Below are 13,901 nucleotides of genomic sequence, written 5' to 3'. Positions count from 1 at the left end.
GTTTTGGCACGTAAAACCCCAAATATTATTATTAGAAGCTCATCGTAAGCGAAGCGGCACTTTCCGGCTTCAGAGTGAGCCCTGATGACTTGATGACCTCTAGTACTGTCGCAAGCCGCGCTTAAGGTGATTGTCGAAATTTCCCGTGAAGAAAACGACGTCATCCAAGTAGACATGTCGGTCTTTTTAACCCTGCTAACACCGTGTCCATCACGTGCAGGCACCGAGCACAGTCCGATGGCATGACCTTGAACTCAAGAGGCCGTCTGACGTGATGGACCGGTGCCCTCAAAAACAGGCTTCACTCAAAGAACGGCAATAGCTGCAAACACAGTTGGCGATCGTCGAAAATCTGCCGGTCAAGCGTGTCGGCTTTTATGCATGAGTCATCAAAGGTCCCAGAATAATCGTTGGTGCCCGCCTGTCTTCCAGAAAATTTTACACAATTCGCGTCGCACATGCAATCAGATTACACAAGCTTCGGTGACAACAGACAACGGCTAGAAACATCGATAACATTCAAAAAACTTCCGATACATGCGGGTGCGTCTCGCGCTGAGCGATAACATTTGTTGGACGGTGAAAAGCGGACAACCGAAAAAGATAGGTACAGGTTGGTGCTTCATGAAAGGGAACACGCGAACACGCTTTCCAGGCCACGCGAGCGCGTGGCCTGGAAAGCTTCTACTTCACTTTACACGTGCTCTGTGGAACTAAAGCCCCTTAAACTTCGTAAAGTACACTCTTCACTCTTAAGCAAAATTTCATCCTCTTGCCACACAACGATAATCGTCATGTCTTGTCCGCATTTCCTTTCTTTAACGTGGCGAGCCCGGTACTTCCCAGAAACGAACGGCATGCGCGTTATCAGCATGACATCATTCTCGACAGGAAAGTAGCGGGCGCGCCGTTTTCAAGAAAGGAAACGCAAGCAAGGCAGATGACGATTATCGTTGCGTGGCAGAGATGCACCCCAAAGGGTGTAACTTTGCCTAAGTGTGTAGCGGCACGCTTTGAAGAATGCTACTTCGCGCGCTCTGGCCGAGGCCGACGCCGCGTCACTATTGGCCTAATAGCACCACGTCGGCCCTCGCGCCATGCTTCAGCGCCATTTATGCTCGAGAGGCGTCTACGGAGTGGTGAGGAGCGCATGGTGGCGCCATTGCTACGCTCGAGCGGCGTAGGTGGCACCATGATCGAGGAGGGTGCCTGGAAGAGAGGAGAAACGAGGAGTAAAGGCGGAGGAGGAGAGTGTCGATGCTTTACGAAGTTTAAGGGGCTTTATGCGGAAGCTGTTCGAACACCAGAAACAGGCAGCAAGGTTAAGCTTGTTAGCTTGTAGCACCATCTACTGGCGGCCAGAATAAGCAGACCTGACCTGGATGGAGCGGTGGCGTCGAGTTAGAACACCCGCCTCGCGTTTAAGAGGTTCGTGGTTCGAATCCCGGTGCCGGCATTCTTCCACCGGATAAAAGAATCCGCGTGTTGATAAAATTGCATAAACAGGCCTGGAGCGTGGCCTGATCCCGGTGACCAGAACCGGTAACGCACTCCCTCACCAGAGCAAGATTGGCTACCCTGTTGCAGTACTTGGCCACATCCTCCTATATGAATACAACAATAAAACCCCGGACCTCAGTCTCCAGCAGCTGCGAAGCAACTGACCACGGCGGCGGTCAGACCTGCGACGCAGCAGAGGGTGCTAAGAATCCCTGGCTCCGGACAGGCCGCCATTGGAATATGAACCTGGCAACGTTTAACGCTAGAACGTTATCTAGTGAGGCGAGTCTAGCAGTGCTATTGGAGGAATCAGAGGGCAGTAAATTGGATATAATAGGGCTCAGTGAAGTTAGAAGGCCAAAAGAAGCACATACAGTGCTAAAAAGCGGGCACGTCCTATGCTACCGAAGCTTAGCGGAGAGACGAGAACTAGGAGTCGGATTCCTGATTAATAAGAATATAGCTGGTAACATACAGGAATTCTATAGCATTAACGAGAGGGTGGCAGGTCTTGTTGTGAAATTTAATAAGAGGTATAAAATGAAGGTTGTACAGGACTACGCCCCTACATCCAGTCATGATGACCAGGAAGTCGAAAGCTTCTATGAAGACGTGGAATCGGCGATGGGTAGAGTGAATACAAAATACACTATACTAATGGGCGACATTAATGCCAAGGCAGGCAAGAAGCAGGCTGGAGACAAGTCAGTGGGGGAATATAGCATAGGCTCAAGGAATAGCAGGGGAGAGTTATTAGTAGAGTTTGCAGAACAGAATAATATGCGGATAATGAATACCTTCTTCCGCAAGTGGGATAGCCGAAAGTGGACGTGGAGGAGCCCTAATGGCCTAATGGACGTGGAGGAGCCCTAAGCTTACTGTCAGTTGTCTACAAACTATTTACTAAGGTAATCGCAGATAGAATCAGGAACACCTTAGACTTCTGTCAAGCAAAGGACCAGGCAGGATTCCGTGAAGGCTACTCAACAATAGACCATATTCACACTATCAATCAGGTGATAGATATAGGTGCGCAATATAACCAACCCTTATATATAGCTTTCATTGATTACGAGAAAGCGTTTGATTCTGTCGAAACCTCAGCAGTCATAGAGGCATTACGGAACCAGGATGGTGGACAGATGGTTCTAGAGAAACTGGCCACCCTGTATACGCAGTGCCTCATGACCTCGAGCGTACCGGAATCTTGGAAGAGCGCTAACATAATCCTAATCCATAAGAAAGGGGACGCCAAAGACTTGAAAAATTATAGACCGATCAGCTTACTGTAGGTTGTCTACAAACAATTTACTAAGGTCATCGCAAATAGAATCAGCAACACCTTAGACTTCTGTCAAGAAAAGGACCAGGCAGGATTCCGTAAAGGCTACTCAACAATAGACCATATTCACACTATCAATCAAGTGATAGATAAATGTGCGGAATATAACCAACCTTTATATATAGCTTTCATTGATTACGAGAAAGCGTTTGATTCTGTCGAAACCTGAGCAGTCATGGAGGCATTACGGAACCAGGGTGTAGACGAGCCGTATGTAAAAATACTGAAAGATATCTATAGCCACCGTAGTCCTCCATAAAGAAAGCAACAAAATCCCCATAAAGAAAGGCGTCAGGCAGGGAGATACGATCTCTCCAATGCTCTTCACAACGTGTTTACAGGAGGTATTCAGAGACCTGGATTGGGAAGAATTGGGGATAAAAGTTAATGGAGAGTACCTTAGTAACTTGCGATTCGCTGATAATATTGGCTTAGTAACTCAGGGGACCAATTGCAATGCATGCTCACTGACCTGGAGAGGCAAAGCAGAAGAGTGGGTCTAAAAATTAATCCGCAGAAAACTAAAGTAATGTTTAACAGTCTTGGAAGAGAACAGCAATTTACAATAGGTAGCGAGGCACTGGAAGTGGTAAGGGAATACATCTACTTAGGGCAGGTAGTGACGGCGGATCCGGATCATGAGACGGAAATAATCAGAAGAATAAGAATGAGGTGGGGTGCGTTTGGCAGGCATTCTCAGATCATGAACAGCAGGTTGCCATTATTCCTCAAGAGAAAAGTGTATAATAGCTGTGTCTTACCAGTACTCACCTACGGGGCAGAAACCTGGAGGCTTACGAAAAGGGTTCTGCTTAAATTGAGGACGACGCAACGAGCTATGGAAATAAGAATGATGGGTGTAACGTTAACCGATAAGAGCAGATTGAGTAATGGAACAAACTCGAGTTAATGACATCGTAGTTGAAATCACGAAAAAGAAAAGGGCATGGCCAGGACATGCAATGAGGAGGGAAGATAACCGATAGTCAATAGGGGTTACGGATTCCGAGAGAAGGGAAGCGTAGCAGGGGGCGGCATAAAGTTAGGTGGACGGTTGAGATTAAGAAGTTTGCAGGGACGACATGGCCACAATTAGTACATGATCGGGGTTGTTGGAGAAGTATGGGAGAGGCCTGTGCCCTGCAATGGGCGTAACCAGGCTGATGATGATGATGACCCGGCTCGGCGAGCGGTGAAAGCGGAACTATGGTGGCTAGCGGAAGCGAAAGCACGCGACGATAAGCTGGTTCTTTATTTTATGACGCCAACTTTGACGCTCGTTGCAATGGAAGACCCTGACAAGGACACATTGGCTCGCGATGCTGCAGGCTCGACTTCAGCGATTTAAGCACTGATAAACGTGACCTGCTGCTGAGGGCTCGCGCTGCCGGCGTCGTTGCGTACTACTACGACGGCAACTATATGTCATGGCTGTACATATTCGCACATTTGTAGCTTTTCCTTCGTGAAAACCAAATGCCGCACTCACCGCCAGTGGCGTAGCAAAGGGGGGGGGGGAGGGGAGGAGGGCGGGGGTGCCGTGGGGCCCGGGTCCAAGAGGCCCGTTGGAGGGCGGCGGGAGGTGTCATATACGTCTGAAGATACCCCTCTTTCCGCCGGCTACACCTGTGGGGAGGTGGGGTGGACAGAAGACCTATGGGCCCCGGGCGCCAGACGACCTAGCTACGCCAGTGCTCACCGCCCGTCTTCGACCTGCAGTTGTTCTTGCGCTTCGGAGAATGCAGGCAAGACCGACGGAACAGCGCTACGGGAAAGCATTGCTTTGAAAGGCACTCCACACGACTTCAGTAAGTCGGCTTTGAACTCGTAATCCTCTGGACGAAAGTGCAGCGAGCACACTATGCAAATTTTCGGCTCTTTGCCAACGCGCTGTGGCAGAGGTACGGCACTTAACCACTTTGAACGGAGAGGTCCACTCGTTGGCACACAGTGATAAGTAACGGTCGATTCGCCGCTGCAACTGCTCTTGGCCAAGTTCCGCGGACCGTTCGCGCATTCCACGACATCACATGGACGTGGCATTGTCGCTGCTTGTTCCAAATGCAAGTTTCGCGAGCCAGCAGAACCAGCGCAGCACGACGCGATAACGAAACGACTGAAACTCCAAAGCGCGCGCGGCGCAGAGTCGAGCGAGAACGAAACCTTTCGACCACCCATACTACTGAAGGGTAACGTAAAATTTTTTTTCTTAGAATCTAACAGAAGTAGATAAGTAGCATTTGCTTTGCTCTTATAACCTAATAAAATGATCTTTTTAATGCGAGTAGTTGAGTAACAGTGACATAAATTATGATGAGGAGTGCCTTCGTCATCGGGCTAGTACCGGCATGTCGCTGGGGGGGCTCAAATCGTGTCATGCATTTACCTCAATTTCTCGGTTACTAAAGCTCTGTTCGCGATTATATTGGCGCCTGAGACGTTCTAGAGCATTGCTTTATCACTTTAACTTGACTTCATAGTAACCTTTAGTGTCCCTTGAAAGGATGATGCATGGAATTTTAGAAATTCCGTATGGTGTTCTCACCTACAACTGCTATTTACATCTACAACTGTAATTTCTCTAGCATTTTTTTCGCGCAGCGCGCGCTTTATTCCAATGAAGACTCATCGTGATACGCTTGTAGTTCGCAAGCGGCAAATATTTTATCTATATATAGCCCTCCCGGGTAAGCATCGAGAATAACTGAAATCCGCGGAAATTTGGTGATTTCTTACAACCACAAATAACGCATAACACTGAAGATTCTCCAGCACGGACTTCATAAGATCATTCCCCGTAATGCCCAATAATCCTGAGACGATGCACTCCTGTAGATCTTCGAAGCACAATTAACAGAAATCCGACAATGTATGTCTGCACTTTCCAACATTGCGGAAACATGAGGTGGTCTGTTCATTCGCGTATTTACTTAGCACAACGGTAACTGATAGCATCAAATAGGCACTATGGTAAGGAAAATATATATAAATGCCGAAATCTGTAGTAAACGTGCAAACACCAATAAAGGCAAACACAAACCAGTCAGGAGTGAAGCGTAAGAACAAATAAAGTAATAGAGAAGAAAAGAGGATTGCCAGCACAGACTCCAGTTTTTGCTTGCGCCGTCAGCAGCAAACTCTCACGTACAGCGAGAGAGAGAGAGGGAACATGTTTATTTAATAAATAAAGTAAGAGTGTGGGAGGGACCCCTAGTCCGGGGTTCCTAAAACGATCTCAGCAACAGCAGGGGCCTGTTGAACTATAGAGCGCGGCGGACCTCGTGAGGCCCGTCGCCAAGGGCATCTTCCCAGAGTCCTTTGGGGCGGATCGCGTGCAGGATAACTGGCAGGGGAGGGAATAGTTTTGCGGCGTAGTCTCAGCTGCCCGGGCATAGCGGTCGAGGTATCTCACGTACGGATACTGCCGTGTCTCCTCGGAAACAGAAAAAATTGCAATGCGCACAACGTCCTTCTCTGCGGTGGCCTCCGAAATGCGTGCGCACCCTACTCTGCGTGGCACACAGAAACCCGTACAAAGTCCCAAGCGCTAAAAATAGCTCAGCGCTTGGTGCGCCCGGCTCCGAATGGGAATGAGTTTACGATGATTATGATGATGCTGATGATCTTAAAGATGGCGGCACCCTGAGGGGAACTTGCCAAGAATCGGGAGAAATGAGTTCGATACACCGTGGTTTCGTTTTCTTCTTCAAGTCTGAAGCTCAGCGTAACGGTAATGGCCGGTCGGACACGGTAAACTATGTTTAGAGCTTTTGAATGCTGCCGCAGTAAAAAACGCCTCAAAGCACACTTTCTATAAGAAAAAAGATAAGTACAAAAAGAAACAACTCACAAAAGTGAACATCAATAAACTGAAATGGCATTAAGCAACTGGTCAACAGCTATCGACCGATAAGATAGATATGACATTCCAGCGGTTGACTGCGCTAAGAAAGTGAATTCAGAAGTGTCTGTGCATGCACGGTTCTTGAGGTTCAGTTTGTTATGACTGCGTATAAAATAGGCAATCAGAAAGAGCTAGCTGGGGCGCACAGTTCACATAATCCGCCACGGTTGCTTAGTGGCTGTGGCGTTGGGCTGCTAATTTACGAGATCGCGGAAACGAATCCTGGCCACCGCGGCCGTATTTCGATGGGGCTGAAATGTGAAAGCACCCGTCTATTTAGATTTAGGTGCACGTTAAAGGGCCCCAGGTGGTCCAAATTTCCGGAGTCCCCCACTACGGTGTGCTTGATAATCAGTTCGTGGTTTTGGCACGTAAAAATCCATAATTTAATTTGGACAGTTTACATATATTGAGAAAAATAATCACAAAATTAACCTATCTTTACTGCGCACTAAAGAATACAAGCCTGGCTCGCGTTATGCTCATGCGCGATGTTGCTTGCCCTGCCCTCTGGATGTGAAGGTATCAGGTAGTTTTAAAAATAAATAGGACAACAAAAGTGTTAATTTAAACGAAAGTGCTTCGTGGGGAAAGCTCAGCAGCGGTGGTCGTCTCAAGCCTCTACTTAAGGAAACGTGTACATTGTGCCAACGTCGGTCACAAGAAGCGTTGGGGGAAATAAACGAGAGAATGCGGGCTTGATCGGGATTTTACAATGGCACAGAAGGAAAGCGCTGTTTTTGCTCGCGGGAACGAGCGCCTAATGAAACCGAGCCAGCGGTGTTTGCCCACCTTTACACGGCTGAGAAAACGTTAGTCGCTGTTGATGTGTGCCACTATAATGCATTGGCAGCGCATCTCCGGCAGCACCGCTGAGGTCGCGAAGCACCTGGGCAATTCAATAAGTCGCACTGTCAAGAGGCTACGAGGAAAGCGTTGTGCAGCCTCATTTCACTCACGGCTGTTCAGGTGTCAGCCGAGCGCTATACTGGCGGACTACTTGGCGCCGTAACGCCCGTACAGCAGCCACGCGCCCGTAGCTTTCCCTTCGTTGCCACAGTTCGTTGTCCGCAAGTGTAGACAGTATAGACGGTGCGGTCACCAGGCTTTCCTCTTCCCTGCCCTTACGTCCGGGTCTGCGCATGCGCAGTACCATCGCCCCTGATTCTTGCGTACGCAAGCCGCTTGCGTCCCCTAACCTAAAACTCTATTCTCTCTCTCTCCCTCTCTCTCGCTGCGGCTCGCTGATGGCTGCGTAGACATTGAGGTGCCTTGTCGAGTGGTGCGTAGGCTAGCTGTGCAAACAGCGCAGCGGGCGTTATTATCCCAGAAGAAGAAGCCGTCCACTTTTATGAGGGAGCTCCGAGCCGCCGTGTGCACAGCGCCGCACTTGTTCACGCACCTTTCGGCCGTGCGGGAGGTGAGTATAGCTGCGCGACTTTGTTTCTTTTCGGAGGGGGGGGGGGGTGCATGCCACACAGTTCGCCTGCGAACCAAACAACGTGCCAATTTATTGCATGTTACTGTGACTTACGTGCATTATGATGTCGACTAATATTGCTACAGATATATTAAATTTTTGCGGATGCCAAGCGCAGTCAAGGAGGGCAGGAAATTAGGATGGGTGATGAAATTATAAAATTGGCAGGTACAACTTAGAATCAGCTAGCTTAAAACGGGGGTAATTGGTGATCGCTGGGAGAGGCCTTCGTCCTGCAGTGAATATAAGTATAGGCTGATGATCATGATTAATGTTTTACATACCCGCTGTCTCACGTACATAGATGCACTTATGTGTAAATAATTGGGGCGTCTGGGAGACCAACAGCATGTAAAAAAGCATCGTGGTGATATCTTGAGCAACGCGGCGTTTTCCTTTCTTTGTTGAGGCTGCGCTTATATTTACACAAATTACGAAGTTTAGCATATTCAGTCAACGATACAGCTGTTTGCTCAGATGTTCGGTGTTTGCTGCGTGTTCAGAAACACATCACGTAGCTTTTATGGCATGAATGTACACTTCATCGTTTTTTGTTTTTTCTTTCGCTTCTGAAGAAACCCGGATAATAATAATAATAATAATAATAATAATAATAATAATAATAATAATAATAATAATAATAATAATAATAATAATAATAATAATAATAATAATAATAATAATTTTTGACACACATACAAAAGCAAAACAAAGAAACGGGCCTGTCTAAGTCCACGAGGACTTGTGCGACTAGGCCCGGCAGAGTGGTTACATAATATATGTGGTTACATATGTTTATGTAAATATGTGGTTACATATTTACATAAAAAGTGAAAAGGTAGACATTCACATGATAACACGTTTTTTGTTTCAACTATGAGAAGAATGTTTGGTAGTTTTACCCGTTAACAGACAATGACATAGTAAATAAAGAGAAACACATAAACAACTTAAGTAAAAATCAGGACTAAATTTCAACATTTCATCAATAATTTCTTCAACTGTTTTTTCGAAGTTGCCAAAAAGAATTTATCGGCCAAATCGTTAAATATTTTTGGGATGTATACACTTCTCGCTTCACCATACTTAGCAGTGGAATAGGGTACCTTAAAACGTTTTTTATTTCTTAACAGTCGAGGTGCATCGTATGCCTCTTTGAATTCATCGCTCCAATTATGCCGCATAATAACAGCTCTGGTAAATAAATCCTCCTATGTGCAAAATCTTAATTCCTGAAAAATATTGTTGTCGTTAAGTGTAGTACCATAAGCCACATTTTTTAAATATATATTTTAATAGTTTATCAATCCGATTTTTCCAGTGCTTTGTACAAAAGGCGAAGATCGTTATCCCATACCTCAGCACACTGTACGCTAGTGCATGCACTATCATTTTCTTGACAGGTAGAGGTACTAAACCCTTTATGTTGAAAAGCAAATATGCAACACTACGTAGCTTGCCACACAAAAACGCCATGTGATGTTGCCAAGACATGCCGCTGTTGAACGTTATACCCAGGTATTTGAATGTCTCCACATATTCTATAGCAGTACATTTACATGAAATACAGTGTTCATTATGTAGAAATATTGGCGAGTTTATTTTTTGAATTTTTAATGGACTACGAAAGCACATGATTTTGCTTTTCTTGGCATTGATATATGCACAGTTTTCTTCAAACCATTGCATAGCCTTATGAACTGCATGTTGTAGGGCGCTTATAGCTTCTTCATAATGCATATGACGAGTGAGTATAACTGTATCATCTGCATATTGATACACAGTGGCTTTTGTAATTATCGCGGGAAAGTTTTTCATAAATAAATTGAATAAGAGAGGGAACAACACGGATCCCTGTGGAACCCCAGCAGTAATATATTTTCTAGCGCTAACAATTTCTTTACTGCCCATGACCACCTGTGATCTATCATGTAAATAATTGCAAATAAGATAAAAAAAGGGTCCCCTGAAACCCAAGCGAAACAACTTTTTCAATAAAATATCGTGATTTACAGTTTCGAACGCTTTTGCTAAATCCAAAAACTAAGCACAACTACACAGGTTCTTATCTAGAGCAGAATATAATTCATCGGTGAACTCTTCTAACAGTGTAATAGTACCTCGCTCAACAACAAATCCAAACTGTCTTGGTGTTAGGATTGAAAATTTCTCTAAGAAGGAAGTCATACAATCAAACAGAAACTTTTCCAGTATTTGAGAGAGTATAGGCAAAACAGAGATAGGTCTATAGTTTTCAACTTCATCTTTTTTTCCTGCTTTATACAGTGGCTTAACAATCGCCGTTTGCAATGTCTCCGGAATTGATGCGGTACTTATAAAACCATTAATCATAAAAAGCAGTATGTCTGTTAAAGTATCAAAATTTCTTCTTAGTGTGGCGACAGCCAACCCATCTATACCAGGTTGTTTATTAGGTCGGAAACTAAAAATTATTCGCCTCAGATCTTCCTTCGACAACGTGGGCAAAAAAGCAGATGCTTGAACAGTTTGCTTGAGCGAGCAAGTGTGTCTCTGCGACTGCGCAGTGTTAGAAAAACGCGTGAAGAAATTATTGAAATTATCTATCACTTTATCTGGCTTCTCTGAAAAAGATTCTAAGAAATTCGCAGGTGCCGCAGTACTGCCTCGGAGCGTATTTATTAAAGCCCAAGTTTTTGCAGAATTTTTGTGTGCTTGATTAAATCTGTCTAAGAAATACCGCCGTTTTGCTGATCTCAAGAGGGCAACGACCCTATTCCGCGCAATATTATATTCCGTTTTCAAGTCTTGATTTTTCGGCGCACGCCTGCTCCTTTTCCGCAACCAGACTCTGTAGGAAATAGCTCTCATTATGTCGGCTGTGAACCAGGGGTAACTTTTCCTTTGTTTTTTAGTTATTGTGTACATAATAGAAAGCTCAAATTTTTTCAACTGCTGACAAAATTTTTCATAAACTTTAGCATAATTAGAATCCTTAATCATTTCCGCCCAGTCAAACTGTGCAATCAAATGATCAAATGTTTTCCTGTTGAAAATCTGCACTTCTAGTTGATTACTATCATGTTTTGCTTCTGATTTGTCCTTTTCGGGCAGGGGTAAAAGTGCCTTAAGGCGACATGCGACAAAATAGTGATCCGCTATCTTTTGCCTTATGATACATGCCGCTAAAGAATAATTCGGTGCTCTTATTGCTGCGTGGTCTAGACAGGAGGATACTAGTCTATTTTGTAAGAGTTGTTCTCTTGTAGGTTGATTTATAGTCACTTGTAATCCATAGGTTGATAAGATGGAGAGGTAATCTGGCACAGTAGTCGAACTGATGTTCAATATAGTAATGTTTAGGGCACCCGCCAAACAAATCTGATCTGCTGCTTTGTGGCCTTCTAAAATTTCTTCAAGTTCACGCAAGAACCGTGTGACACTGTTATTAGGCGCACGAAAAATAGCTATCAACAATAATTCTGTGTTAGTAAGCGTAATTTTTACTGTCAAACTTTCGGCGTGGTTTAAAGAAATGTCCGTAACCACAGTGTCATATCTTATCTTGACAAACAATGCTAAACCCCCTCCTCGTCGTTTATGTCGTGACATGAAATGGGCTTTGTAACCCTTTAATTTGTGAATGTTAGTGCAGTCCTCTGGTACATTTGTTTCCACTATTATAAATGCATCTACTACATCTGCGACTGATTCCGCTAACTCTCTAAATTCCTCCCAATATTTTCGTAGACTTCTGATATTAATACTAATTACTGTGAAACCGTGTTCACGGCTGGTAGCAAATATATCTTTGAACTCATTGAAATTTGAGACAGAGGAAAAATTCGTTGCCATGTTGCTTATGAAATTTTAAGGATATCGGCTAGACTCTTAATTCGGATCGGGGGTGCATCTTCATTCTTCTTCACGAAAATACTTCCGCCCTTGACCCATGCAAATTTGTAGTTCTTTTCTTTTGCTGTAGTTCTAGCTCGCCAGAACAGATTTCGGTTCATTCTTGTCAGATTATCATTGATGAAAAGCCTCGGCAGTTGTCCAACTTGATGCAAGCGTCTTAGCTTCCCCAGCGCATCAAACCACGCATCCCTCGCGGTCACGGAAGGAAAACGTACTAGTACTGTTGGGTTCGTCTTATGTTTGTTTGTTAAGCGATGCACCGCCTCGATATCGGAACTACAGAAATCTGATAGCTCCAGTTTGCTGGCTATGTTCGATAAGACTTCTTTTAGGTTTTCCTCGTGTTTGACAGGTAGCCGCCCTTCAATTTCCATATTCACTTTTCTGCCATACTGTTCGCTCTCATTTAGATCCTGTTGCAGCTGCTGCAGCTGTTCCGCCTGTGTTTCCAGTTGCGTTTTCATGTCAGCAATTTGTGCTTCACGCGCAGCTTCCCGTTCTTTACGGGCGGAAAGCTGTGCTAACACCATGTCGTATTGTTTAGACAGAAAGGAGACTGTTTCTTCTAGGTCTTTCATTGTTATGCTCAAGTTTGTGAATTCTGCTTTCAGGAGGAGCAGAGAATCTACTTTTCCATGTAAAGTCAGCAAAGAGGTCAAAGTTTGCTTAATACCTGCCAGCTCTGACATTAACGTGGCTTCTGAAGTGTCTTCTTCTAGTGGAGTCGTACTCGTGGACTGTGAGCCCGCCCCGCCCTCGTTGCTTTACCGCGCGACACGTTTTGCACACCCATGATTCACGTTTACTTTGACTCTTCGCTGCGAAAGTATTTTGAGCTACACCTGAGCATTGCTGACCCAAATGATAAGGGTACCCGCACTCCGAACAAGCAATGAAACGACCATCATCGGGTAGCAGTTTGTTACAAGCAATACAAATGTCCACAATGACACTCAACAAGATACACTCTGCAGTCGGCGGCCCACACCCTTAGTTAGATTCACAAGGTAAGTACAGTACCTGTAAAATATGTGTGTTAATGTCCGGTTGTTGAATCGCCGCCGACTGCATTAATAATAATAATAATAATAATAATAATAATAATAATAATAATAATAATAATAATAATAATAATAATAATAAATGAATGAGTTTATTTCTCCTGTTTACAACAGAAAGGAAGCAGAAGCTAAAGGCCATGTGGCCTGACGGAGGCCTCTGCTACCTCAACAATTCGGCACGCAGGCCGTACGTAGCAACCACGACCTACTGTATAAGGGGCGACCTGCGCGTGCGGCGCTGCGCCAGCACCGCTGATTTGCTTTTGCTTGTGTGGCTTTTTTTAGTTTTCCAAAGCGCCGCCGCGAACAGTGGCGCTAGTGCTCAGCCCCACCTACCCCAACCCCGTGGCCGGCCGCACGCACGGGCAGCAAGCATTTTCAGCGAGAGCATGGAAGGACGTACGCAAACGCACGCGCGCGAAACAATCGATTAGCTGAGTGCTTGGTGATTTGTTGGTGTCGCTAGATCTTGATTACCAGATTCTATTTCAGTGGCACTGTGATTCTCAGCCCCGTGGGCGCCGGCTTTCGCGTTTGCGGCTTCTTCATGGACGATGGTTTACTTCTGCATACCGTTGTGAAAGTCAAGCGGCCGAGCATCAAGAGGAATTTCATTTCATGAGTTCCCCGTGACCGATATTAGAAACCAATGGTTGAAACCTGAACAGCAACAAAAAAAAAAAAATGGCTGGGGCTTAGCTAAGGTTAAGCCTGGAT

At 45.2% G+C, this 13,901-nt stretch overlaps 1 protein-coding gene across 1 annotated transcript in view; it reads left to right on the top strand.

Moving 5' to 3' along the window:
• The first annotated feature begins 8,065 nt into the window (after window positions 1-8,065).
• The window catches only part of LOC142571366 (uncharacterized), a 64,024-nt gene continuing 58,188 nt past the window's right edge, over window positions 8,066-13,901 (top strand). The window contains exon 1 of the mRNA XM_075679651.1: window positions 8,066-8,166. The gene's annotated coding sequence lies outside the window, so the exon portion shown is untranslated. The remainder of the gene's footprint in view (window positions 8,167-13,901) is intronic.

This window comes from Dermacentor variabilis, chromosome 2, assembly GCF_050947875.1.
Source record: "Dermacentor variabilis isolate Ectoservices chromosome 2, ASM5094787v1, whole genome shotgun sequence".
NCBI lineage: Eukaryota > Metazoa > Arthropoda > Arachnida > Ixodida > Ixodidae > Dermacentor > Dermacentor variabilis.
This window is presented reverse-complemented; position numbering and strand designations above follow the sequence as displayed.